The sequence below is a fragment of the Anolis carolinensis genome, chromosome 1, assembly GCF_035594765.1.
Source record: "Anolis carolinensis isolate JA03-04 chromosome 1, rAnoCar3.1.pri, whole genome shotgun sequence".
NCBI classification, from domain to species: domain Eukaryota; kingdom Metazoa; phylum Chordata; class Lepidosauria; order Squamata; family Dactyloidae; genus Anolis; species Anolis carolinensis.
The window spans coordinates 160,869,870-160,882,615 of NC_085841.1; the positions used below are offsets into that span (position 1 = coordinate 160,869,870).

Below are 12,746 nucleotides of genomic sequence, written 5' to 3' on the forward strand. Positions count from 1 at the left end.
GACCTAAGGGCCCATAACTCCTCTATAATAGACTTATCCTCAAAGGTGGAAATGAGGCATATAGAGCGATCGTGCGATTGATAGTCCTTCTGGAGCCACGTAATGGTCTTAATCTTGACTGTAGTCAGGCTCCTTGATAAAATTTGAACCAAGGACCTCTGGATCGCTCTTTTCGAGGTCCATCTACCCCTATTCCATGTGGAGTCTCTAATTAGAAAGGCCAGTTGTTTCATTTGCAAGGTATGGCCATGGCGGCACTCAACATGAGGAGGAGAGAAATCCCCCTCCAATGGAGCCTTCGTTGATGACTTCGCCACTCCCAAACCTATATCCATATCCATATCTTCCCTTCTCGGGCCAGTTTGTTCAGCACACATATCATCCATTCCCTCGATATTCCCATTGTCCAATATTAACTCCTTGCTGCCCTTTTGAAACCCAGATATTCCCTCCAGGGCAGTTACAATGGTGTCAAGGTGCATTAAATCTACAATGTTGTAGATCAGTGGTTCTCAACCTGGGGTCCCCAGATGTTTTTGGTCTTTAACTCCCAGAAATCCTGACAGCTAGTAAACTGGCTGGGATTTCTGGAAGTTCTAGCCTTCCAGCAGTTGAGAACTGCTGTTGAAGATGAACCCTTAGGGATGGGAGAGAATTATGGTTGCTCCTCATTTGTAAGTTACTTAGCAGGCACATACAATATGATGTTCTCCATACTATAAACAGCTATACCTATGAAGTGTAGCTGCTTGAAAACCTTATTCAGCTCATTTTCTTTTCTTTCTTTCTTTTTTAAAGTCACCAACATTTCTGGGACTGATAACATGTAAGTTGTTTAAGATCATTCAGTGGCTTTCCATGGCTTGGCTGGGAACTCAACCCCATACTCCAATGGTTCCCAAACTGTGCTCTGCGGAGCACTTGGGACTGTGGGTTATAGTGAGGGGTTCCATGGTGCCACACTGCTTCCTTCTTCCTCCTCTATCCTCACAGCTCAGACTCTTTTTCTTGCCAACCAGACCCTGCCCCCTTTCTTTGCTTACCAAATATTATTTCCCTACCACTGCTCAAGGGATGCTGTGATTGTGTTTTTTCGGCATGGCAGAAGGGGGTTGGACTGGATGGCCTCTGCAGTTTCTATAATAATAATAATAATAATAATAATAATAATAATAATAATAATAATGAATATTGTGTTTTTGAAGGCTTTCATGGCTAGAATCACTGGGTTTTTGGGCTGTATTGCCATGTTGCAGTAGCATTCTTTACTGGCATTTTACCTACATCTGTAGCAAGCATCCTCACTGAAGCTTTAGCACAAATCCTTCCTTCTACATTCTCACAGGGACAGAAAGTGAGGTGAAATCACTTAAATGTACCTTTTCCAAGTTACAAACAAATTCAACTTAAGAACATGTCTACAGAACCTATCTTGTTTGTAACTTGGGGACCAACTATATTAACAAATCAGCAAAATAAATTAGTAAAATAAATGGGGCCGGGATTAAAGCTTGAGTCAATTTAATTCATTGTAGTTTGAATAATATATTCCTATTAGCTCTAACTCCAGCTCATCTCTCATCTTCCTCAAAGGAACACAAGGGCTCTAAATATGATCACTGATTTTGCATGTCAATTTTCCTTCCCCTTATAGTTACTGAATATATTTGTATTTAAGTCTAGAGATGTTTCTTAAATAATCAACCCTCCAAAAATTAAGTCAATTTATGCTGGAGTCAGTGTAAGTACTGTAACTCAATTCTTTTCGCACAAAAAAGGAACCATCTCCTTCTCCTAGTGCCGAAAGGTGAAAGCTTAACCTATCCCAGAAGAATCTAGAAAAAGGAACAACCCCCTTTACTCACTTTGCCAATCATTGTTTCTGGATTTTTTCAATGCCTGGGTAGAAAAACTGCAGAGATATTGATACTTTTATTGAATGACCCTCGATGTAGCCCCTCAAACCTACCTTCAACTCATGTATTATATACTATACCTAAGGTGTGCAGAACTATGGGAAACATCTGGCCTTTCAGGTGTTGTCAAGACTATAGAACCTATGATCTCTCACCACTTGTTACGTTGGCTAAGGCTGCTGGGCACTGCACTCCAGAAATATTGAGGATCATTCATTCTTCCTCCCTGTGTTAAACAAGAATCCTGGTTTCCGCAGATGAAGATTTGTTTTGACTTCCAGAAATGCAATCCCAGAATGTCTTCTCCAAAGTAAGTCATATTAAATTCAGTGGGATTTACTGCCCAGATTTGTATAGGCTAACAGCCCTGGTGGAAAAGCAACATGGCTAAGCCTTTAAAAACATACACCTCATCCAGAAATTCATGAGGGATGACATTAAATAAAACAACCACTAGATTAGTAGAAATATACAATAGGCTTTTTCTTAAAATTTTAAAATTTATTAGTAAAATAACTAAATAAATTATTAAGTGTATTCCTGGTAAACCACTGAGCTGCTGAACTTGCTGACTGAAAGGTTGGTGGTTTGAATCCAGAGAGCAGAGTGAGCTCCTGCTGTTAGGGGCAGCTTCTGCTAACCTAGCAGTTCAAAAACATGCAAATATGAGTAGATCAATAGGTATTGCTCTGGCAGGAAGGTAACAGTGCTCCATGCAGTTATGCCGGCCACATGATCTTGGAGGTTTCTACAGACAACACCGGCTCTTCGGCCTAGAAATGGAGATGAGCACTGATCCCAGAGTCGGGCACAACTAGACTTAATGTCAGGGGAAAACCTTTACCTTTACCTATCCCACCATCTCGATACTGTAGACTGGATGTGGCTTTTAGCTGCAGAAAAGGAAGATAATCAAGTGTATTTCACAGTGAATGCTGCAGGCCAAGTTTGGATTGGTCTGCAAGTACTCTACATTGAGAGATTGCTTATTTACAGCATTTATATTTTGCCCCTCTCATCCTGAAGGGGACAAAAAGTCAGAGTTGATGCTAAGAAAAGTTGTCACAAAAACCCTGTTTTGCTATCACTTGGTTTAATCACTATGCTGCAGGTTGGGACAAAAGAATAATATACAATGCCATTCTCTGCAACACTGTCACTGAGGGTGCTGAGTGAGACTAGCTTCCAGCAGCCAGCTAACATAGTTCAATGCCAACATTGCAGCCCCAACTGGATTATTTAAATCATCCATTCAAATGTTTTTCCAAGCTAAATGAAGCACATCACTGCATGCATAAATCTCTTTCTCAATTGTGTTTTTTGCAGGCTGCTTATATTTTTAAATGTTAAAAATGAAAAACTTAAACAAAAATACCTCACACATGAAAGCCTCTTCTTTTCAAACTTAATTGTTGTATTTTCAGTATTCAGCCGCAGGCTCAGCTCACACACACAATGAAAAGTATACTGCAATGTTTTGTTAAATGTTTTGTGGCATACACAAATACCACTTTCAGCCAATCTTTGTTGCATTATTATAGTCTAAGTGGCACCAACTGTGCACAAGACAGAAGGCATCTGCATACTCATGGGAATCCTGAAGTTTATAGATATTTAAGCTTTAGACAGAAAAAATATCAGGAGGAAGGGAATCCCTCATGAGAGCCTACTGAGGAATAAGCATGCCCAGTGGGAAGGGAATGTTGATCTACTGTTTTAAAAAACCACACTGCAAGATTATACTGCAGATCCCAGAGAAACAGAATATTTGCATATTGTATACAAGCATTTACTATGAACATCGGCAAGATTACACAAAAGAGGGATGGGGAACATGTGGCCCCTAGATGTTTTTCTTCCACAAATCCCATCTTCTCTCACCATTGTCAATGTTGGCTACACCAGACAGTTAGAGCCCAGAACGTTTGAATAGCCATATGTGACCCACATAACAATAATAATAATAATAATAATTCTCAAAAGCAAGCTCAATGGAGGCAACACCATCAAGGTCATAAACACCTAGGCCATACTGTCATAAGATATACTGCTGGCATCATAAACTGCACATAACTGGACAACTTGGACCAAAAAACAAGAAAACTCATGATCATTCGCCATTCACTGCACCCTTGCAATGATGTTGATTGGCTATATCTGCCTAGAAGATCAGGGGGCAGAGGACTCTTACAAGTAAAACAAGCAGTCAAAGAAGAAGAACATGCCCTGGCAGAATATGTAAAGCAAAGTGAAGAACCTGCTTTGATTGAAGTCAAAAATCAGAAACTCCTCAAAGCACAGCAGACAAAAAACCAGTACAAGAAAACCGCACTACAAACTAGAGCTGACAGCTGGCACAACAAAACATTGCATGGGAAGTTCCTTGACAAAATTGAACGAAAAGCTGACAAGGAGAAGACCTGGCTATGGCTTACGAATGGGACCCTGAAGAAGGAGACAGAAGGCCTTATCCTTGCAGTCCAGGAGCAAGCCATCAGAACAAATGCAATTAAGGCCAAGATCGAAAAATCAGCTGATGACCCAAAATGCAGACTGTGCAAGGAAGCTGACGAAACCATCGATCATATCCTCAGCTGCTGTAAGAAAATTGCACAGACAGACTACAAACAGAGGCACAACTATGTGGCCCAAATGATCCATTGGAACTTATGCCTCAAGTACCAGCTCCCAGCAGCAAAGAACTGGTGGGATCACAAACCTGCAAAAGTATTGGAAAATGAGCACGCAAAGATACTGTGGGACTTCCGAATCCAGGTTGACAAAGTTCTGGAACACAACACACCAGACATCACGGTTGTGGAAAAGAAAAAGGTTTGAATAATTGATGTTGCCATCCCAGGTGACAATCGCATTGACGGAAAACAACAGGAAAAACTCAGCCGCTATCAGGACCTCAAGATTGAACTTCAAAGACTCTGGCAGAAACCAGTACAGGTGGTCCCGGTGGTGATCGGCATATTGGGTGACATGCCAAAAGATCTCAGCTGGCATTTGGAAACAATCGACATTGACAAAATTACGATCTGCCAACTGCAAAAGGCCACCCTACTGGGATCTGCGCGCATCATCCGAAAATACATCACACAGTCCTAGACACTTGGGAAGTGTTCGACTTGTGATTTTGTGATACGAAATCCAGCATATCTATCTTGTTTGCTGTGTCATAATAAAATAATAATAATAATAATAATAATAATAATAATAATAATAATAATAATAATAATAAATAGGTAAAGGTAAAGATTTTCCCCTGACGTTAAGTCTAGTTGTGTCCAACTCTGGAGGTTGGTGCTCATCTCAATTTCTAAGCCGAAGAGCCGGCATTGTCCGTAGATGCCTCCAAGATCATGTAGCTGGCATGACTGCAGAGAGCGTTGTTACCTTCCTGCGGGAGTGGTACCTATTGATCTACTCACATTTGCTTGTTTTCGAACTGCTAGGTTGGCAGCAGCTGGGCCTAACAGTGGGAGCTCACCCTGCTCCCTAGATTCGAACGGCTGTCCTTTTGGTCAGCAAGTTTAACAGTTTAGTGGTTTAATCTGCTGCGCCACCAGAGGCTCCAATAGTAATAATAATCATTTTATTTCTTACACGCCTTTCCTCATGGCTCAATACACATTTATTTTATTTATTTACTATATACCCTACCTTTCTCGCCCCAAAGGAGACTCAGAGTGGCTTATAAGTAGGCCATAATTCAATGGCACATATACAAAACATACAATAAAATAAACATATGTTAAAACCATAAAATTATAAACACCTAAGCATTAAAACCAATTATTAAAACCACATAATCCAAAATCATAATTCAGGAGCCGTTCCAGTTATAATTGCACTTATTCCGTATCACTATTGCCGTGAATTTACTGTCTGAAGGCTTGGTCCCACAGCCACATTTTTAGTTTCTTTCTGAAGGTCAGGAGGGAGGGAGCTGATCTGATTTCACTGGGGAGGGAGTTCCACAGCTGACGGGCCACCACTGAGAAGACCCTGTCTCTCATCCCCACCAATTGCATCTGCAAAAGAGGTGGGACTAAGAGCAGGGCCTCCCCTGAAGATCTTAACTGCTGAGATGGTTCATAGAAGGAAATACTTTCTGATAGGTAAGCTGGGCTAGAACTATTTAGGGATTTATAGACTAAAGCCAGCACTTTGAATTGTGCTCAGTAGCAGACTGGCAGCCAGTGAAGCTGATGCAACAGGGGAATTATATGCTCCCTGTACACCGCTCCAGTGAGGAATTTGGCTGCCATCCATTGGACCACATGGATCTTCCACCTATGGAACGCTCTCCCCATTGAAGTCAGGCAGGCTCCCTCCCTCCTATCCTTCCGTAGGAAGGTTAAAACTTGGTTATGGGGCCAGGCTTTTGAATAATAATTGGCAGTGTTAATTATTATCATGTACACTGGAACTCAATCGACAGACAGTTTTTTTAATTGAACACACCTACCTGTATTTTATAATGTGTTTTATGAATACTGATGTAAGTTAATATTTTTTTAACTGATTTATATTGCACTGTATAATTTTTATATATGCGTTTTATTGTAAGCCTCCCTGAGTCCCCTGTTGGGTGAGAAGGGCAGGATATAAATATTGTAATAAATAAATAATAATAAACAGTCTTCAAAGGCAACCCCATGCAGAGTGCACTGCAGAAGTCTATTGGGGATGTAATAAGAGCATGGACCACTGTGGCCAAGTCTGGCTTCTCAAGGTATGGGCGCAACTGGCATACAAGTTTTAATTGTACAAAAGCTCTCCTGGCTACCACCGAGACCTGGGGTTCCAGGGTCAGTGGAAGTGTTGTGCAAGGTTGATCACTCTTTTTCCACATATTATTCCTGTAGAAGCTCTCAAAGTAAAGATATAGGGACACAAAAAGGTGCAAAAGTCAATACTGCAAACACGTGTTTTTCCTCTTCTCACAAAAATAACTCCTCAATTTAAAAACGTATTCTTTTCTGATTCCCAAATAAATGCTCTCAGTTTTTAACATGTTGACTGTGGACCCCAGAATAGAGGTGAATGTGGTGCTTGATATGGCAGAATTGAGCCCCCAAGCTTCCCATAACACCATGAATTCAGCCTCCTCACAAGGTGTTCCCGAAGGCTTTCATGGCCGGGATCACAGGGTTATTGTATGTTTTCCAGGCTGTATGGCCATGTTCTAGAAGTATTCTCTCCTGACGTTTCGCCCACATCTATAGCAGGCATCCTCAGAGTCCTCTGAGGATGCCTGCTATAGATGTGGGTGAAACGTCAAGAGAGAATACTTCCAGAACATGGCCATACAGCCTGGAAAACATACAATAACCCTCCTCAGAAGGATCAATTAGAATCATATTAAATAATCAAGCTCTAAGAAATAACAAGACAGAAACCATCACTAAGCTTCTCCCCTAGGAACAATAAAGACTGCCTGCAATCCATGCGATGCACATTTACTTAGAAAGCATGCAACTCTGAACACATGGAGGGCACTTCTTAGTATGTGTACATTTTGCTTGTAAGGATCTTCTATTTAGGGTTGTTTTGCTGATAATGGAAAATTGCTCTCGGCCTGCAATTTTCTGCAAAGTTAAGAACAAGGTACTTATCAATCTTGAACTATCCACCTTAAAAATAATTCCAGGGGCATTGACGTGGAGATGTCAGCAGGGCCGGTTGAATATATGAGGCTGCTGAAGCGGCGGCCTCGGGCGCTGGGCGCTAGGGGCGCTGTCGAGGCATCGACAGCAGCCCGTAGCGCCACAGCAGAGATCGCCCAATTCTCCCTTAGTTCCTGGACGCGGCCGCAGATCGCCAGGGCGGTCTGCGGCCGCGTCCAGGAACTAAGGGAGAATTGGGCGATCTGAGCTGTGCGCACGCGCACAGCAGAGATTGCCCAATTCTCCCTTAGTTCCGGGACGCAGGCGCAGATCGCCAGGGCGGTCTGCGGCCGCGTCCAGGAACTAATGGAGAATTGGGCGATCTCTGCTGTGTGCACGCGCACAGCAGAGATCGCCCAATTCTCCCTTACTTCCTGGACGCGGCCGCAGATCGCCAGGGCGGTCTGCGGCCGCGTCCAGGAACTAATGGAGAATTGGGCGATCTCTGCTGTGTGCACGCGCACAGCAGAGATCGCCCAATTCTCCCTTACTTCCTGGACGCGGCCGCAGATCGCCAGGGCGGTCTGCGGCCGCGTCCAGGAACTAATGGAGAATTGGGCGATCTCTGCTGTGCGCGTGCACACAGCAGAGATCGCCCAATTCTCCATTAGTTCCTGGATGCGGCCGCAGAAGACGGAGCTTTTCAGGCAAGGAAAGGCAGGCAGGAGAAGCTTGGAGCCGCCGCCGCTCTCCTCTCACAAGGCGGACGGAAGAGGAAAAGAGAGAGAGAGAAAGACCCTTGTCTTCCTTCAGCTTCCCATCCTCAGGTAAGAAGAGCCCAAGGGGGCCAGTTGGGGAAACAGGGCCTGAGGGAGCGGGAGGAGGAGGAGGGAAAACGCTTTCCTTGATCTTGTCGTCAAAGTGGGAAACTTTCCGGTCTCCCCTATAATATAAACTCTGTTGGAAATGTCGTGAAAGGGACAAAAGCCCTAAAAGTAGGCCTGGGCAAACTTGGGCCCTCCAGGTGTTTTGGACTTCAACTCTCAGAATTCCTAACAGCCGGCAGGCTGTTAGGAATTGTGGGAGTTGAAGTCCAAAACACCTGGAGGGCCCAAGTTTGCCTAGGCCTACACCTGCAGGGCCAGGCCTGCCCTAAAGTTTGCCCAGGCCTGCCTTAAAGAGTTCAGGGGAAAATAATATTAAAACAAGAAAAGAGTGAGGAAAAAGGACTGTTTTTGCCTTGGGCTGCGTTGAAGCGTTTGCTGTGTTGCCCTTGACGTGTGTCTGTCTTCATTCTGACTAGGGGTGCGCCATTATTATTATTATTATTATTATTATTATTATTATTATTATTATTATTATTATTATTACAGTAGAGTCGCACTTATCCAAGCCTTGCTTATCCAAGCCTCTGGATTATCCAAGCCATTTTTGTAGTCAATATTTTCAATACATCGTGATATTTTGGTGCTAAATTCCTAAATACAGTAATTACAATATAACATGACTGCGTATTGAACTACTTTTTCCATCAAATGTGTTGTACAACATGATGTTTTGGTGCTTAATTTGTAAAATCATAACCTATTTTGATGTTTAATAGGCTTTTCCTTAATGCCTCCTTATTATCCAAGATATTTACTTATCCAAGCTTCTGCCGGCCCGTTTAGCTTGGATAAGTGAGATTCTACTGTATTAATTCATGTCTATCCCGCCTTTCTCCCGTAGGTGGGATTCAAAGAGGCATACAATATATAAAATTCATACAAATACATCAGGCAGCAATACATGTATCAGTTAAAACATCATATCCCCATATAAAAAACCCAATTAACATATCAAGTAATTAAAAAAAAAACTTACCTCAAGCACCATGTAAAGATAGCAGGAGTTGCAGGCCAAAACACCTGGGGACCCACAGGTTGAGAACCAGTGGTGCAAAGAATACTAATCCTCTTCCTCTCCATAAACTAAATTGCACAGGTAGGTCTTTAAATGCGTTTGAATTACTTTGAACTGGATTATAGGAGTCTACCCTGCCATAATAATTCAGTTCAACACAGATACGATGGACTATATGGTGGTGTAGATGGGTACTCAGCGATTCCCAGACTCTAGTCTTCCATATGTTTTGGACTTCAATTCCCAGAAGCCTCATCTGCTTTGGCCAATGATCAGGGATTCTGGGAGCTGAAGTCAAAAATTAGAGTTTGGCTAAATTATTTAGAGAAGAGTTCTAACCATGCGAGTCTCGTCTTGAAAAGCACACATGGGGCAATCCTTTTCTTTTTCTCCAGACTATAATTGCATGTTGAACAATTTAGGGCCCTTCCAGACAGGCCCTATATGACTGTAAAGGCATTGAATGTTTGCCATTCCACTCTGAGTCCCATAGGGGAGAAGGTCAGAATATAAATAAAGTGTATTATTATTATATCCCAGGATCTGATTCCAGGTTTTCTGCTTTAAACTGGATTATATAAATCTGCACTGTCAGATAATCTGGGATAAACGGAAAACATGGGATCAGATCCTGGGATATAGGGCCTGACTGGAAGGGCCCTCAGGTTGGCTGAGAGGTCGTAACTTGTGTACACTTGGCTCTTTGTAGCCATGGATTCTGTGTCCACAGAGTCAAGCTTGAAAACATTTCCTTCTCCACCAAATACTTAAAAAAAATCGAAAGAACAAACAATTGGACATGAGCATCCATGGATTTTGGTATCCACACAGAGAAACAAATCGCAGCATCTACTGATGTACCTTCAAGTCACCTGTTGATTTGTGGTGACCCCATGAATGTCATAGGGTTTTCATGGACAAGGAGTTCTCAGAGGTGTTTTTGCCATTTCATAGCTCAGGAATATAGCCTACAGGACCTGGTAGGTATTGTTGGTCACCTATCCAAGTACAAATCAGGTTCACCCTGCTTAGCTTCCAAGACTAGAGAGGATCTGATGCCTTTACTGTTGTTGTGTGCCTTCAAATGGTTTCTGACCAATGGAGACCCTAAGCCAAATGTATTACGTGCTTTTTTGGGGACTAAGGCCCTTTTTGCACTGCCATATAATCCAGATTATAAAAGCAGATAATCCATATTATTTTATATGAATCCACACTGCCATATAATCCAGTTCAAAGCAAATAATGTGGATTTTATATGGCAGTTTAAAAGGGGCTGTTGTTGAGCAAGATTGGTGTTAATTCTATGTAATGTTACTATATGAACATAATGTTGTTAATAAACTTCTGGTTGTAAGGTAAACTCTTTTATCCATTCTATTCACCTCTACCTTCTACCTTTTATTTCTCGGTGATTGGTTTATTTTTTGGGGGGGGGGGGGGGGCACCAAAATCCTGTTTCGCTTACACTTGAAAAATTCCTTGGGCCGGCCCTGGATGTCAGCATTTTGCTGTTGTTGCTTGGTTTGCTTACTCTATATGAAGTTTACTCTCATAGCCTGGCAGTACCAGCAGAGAAGTCAATAAGATGACTTTTTGAGTTTGAAACCAACATTCCACTGTTGGCTAAAATTCTGCAAAATGTAACATAATCTGTGGGATCAACCAGTTCTCTGAAGATGTTGCTGGTTTGACTTCCAGGTGCAGCTGTGGTCAGCTGAGACCCTTTTATCCAAGCTCTAAGAAAGAGGGCATGACAGCAATGATTACTGATTGGAAACACATTTCTGCTGATGGTTTTCTCTCTGGATTAAAGGGAGAATAAAGATCACCCACATGTGTTTGCAAACCTCATTAGACTCTTGGGAAGTATTACAGTTGATTGGGAGTGAAGTGAGAGGAAACTAAGAGGCAAAAGCCATCAAGTTATCATGCTGCAAAAAAAGCTTAATGGACATTAAGTCACCTTTGCACTTTCTTTTTCAATTATTCCTTCATTAACATTGTTGGGAACTAATGGCTGAAAAGGGAAATTTGACTCAGTGGATATATTAGACATTTGCAATCTTTGGTGCTCCAGGTATTTTGGACTTCAGCTCCCAAAAATCCCAACCATCTTACTGGCTGTTAGGAGTTGTGGGAGCTACAGTCCAAAACACCTGGAAGGCCGAAGTTTGCCCATATCTGGGTTATATAAATGGTGAAGGTGTTTCTACACACACACTACAATGCAGTTTGAAGCCAACTCAAGAGCAAAGTGTCCATAAAAGACACACCCCAATACGCAGTGCAGCACACATCAAGCCAGAAACAGGGCACTAAAAAAAACTCACTAGAAAGTTTGGAACAAGGCCAAAAAATATGCTGTAGTCAATCAAGAGTATATTCCATGCAGGGCTTGAATCTGGGACCGGAACATGTGAAATGCTTCTCAGGAGACCCCTAACACTGAAGCACTTTTTAAAAAGCGAAAAGACAGTTTTCTGGAAGATAAACAATTACTTCCCCAGGACAGGAAACCACATCATTTCTCTCACTCTCGCTTTCCACCCTTTTGTTCTAATTTCCTGGGCCCAGCTGTGGTTCAGTGCTGATTCTGAATGGAGAATTATATGAGCATCAAAGAAAACTGACATTTTCCAGTGAGTGTCTAGCTGCAGATAGTGGATTTGGTTTGACTCATATTTAGCGGATACTGTGGTAACCATCACTGTCTCAAACTGGTTCCTGGAGTGTTTGTGTAGAGCTTGCATGGGCAAACATTTTTTCCCTGGGCCACATTGCGGGCTGGCCAGGAGGGAGGGTGGGATGGGCCCAGGAGGAGGTGGGGCTGAGGGCAGGGCAGGCCACGGAGGAGGTCAAGCTGGAGTGAGTCCAAAAGAGGGTGGTGCTGGCTGGGGTCAGGGACAGATCTCCCTCAGGCTTTCCTCCCAACATAAGGATGGGGCTGCTCACCCCATTGTTATGCTGGGAGGAGGCTGGGGCTTTGCAGGTCCCTCAGACCCCGCCTGCCTCTCCCTTGTGCCAGTGTCAGGACAAGGCCTCACCTTGTTCTAATGACAGGAGAAGGGAAGGGCAGGCAGCGGACGAGGCATCTTTGGAACCACTTTGCCTGCCGCTTGCCTCTTGGCTCAGGGACTTCTCCCAACATCAGGACGGGGCCTTGCTTTATCCTGAGAGGAGAGGGAAGAGGGAGGCAGCGGGTGAAGCAGCTTTAGGGCCCCTTCATCCGCCTCTTGCCTCTTGGCCCAGGGCCTCCTCCTGGCATCAGGATGGGGCCCCGCCTCATCCTGATGCCGGGAGAGGGAGG

The 12,746-nt window shown here is 43.1% G+C and overlaps 1 protein-coding gene across 5 annotated transcripts in view; it reads right to left on the reverse strand.

Annotated features, from left to right (window-relative positions):
* The window catches only part of pak5 (p21 (RAC1) activated kinase 5), a 173,785-nt gene that overhangs the window by 108,338 nt on the left and 52,701 nt on the right, over nucleotides 1-12,746 (reverse strand). The window contains exon 1 of one of the 5 annotated variants that reach the window (XM_062957631.1): nucleotides 9,398-12,623. The exons of the other annotated variants lie outside the window; for them this stretch is intronic. The gene's annotated coding sequence lies outside the window, so the exon portion shown is untranslated. Of the gene's footprint in view, nucleotides 1-9,397; nucleotides 12,624-12,746 lie in introns of those variants that run through there. 5 annotated transcript variants of the gene reach the window in all.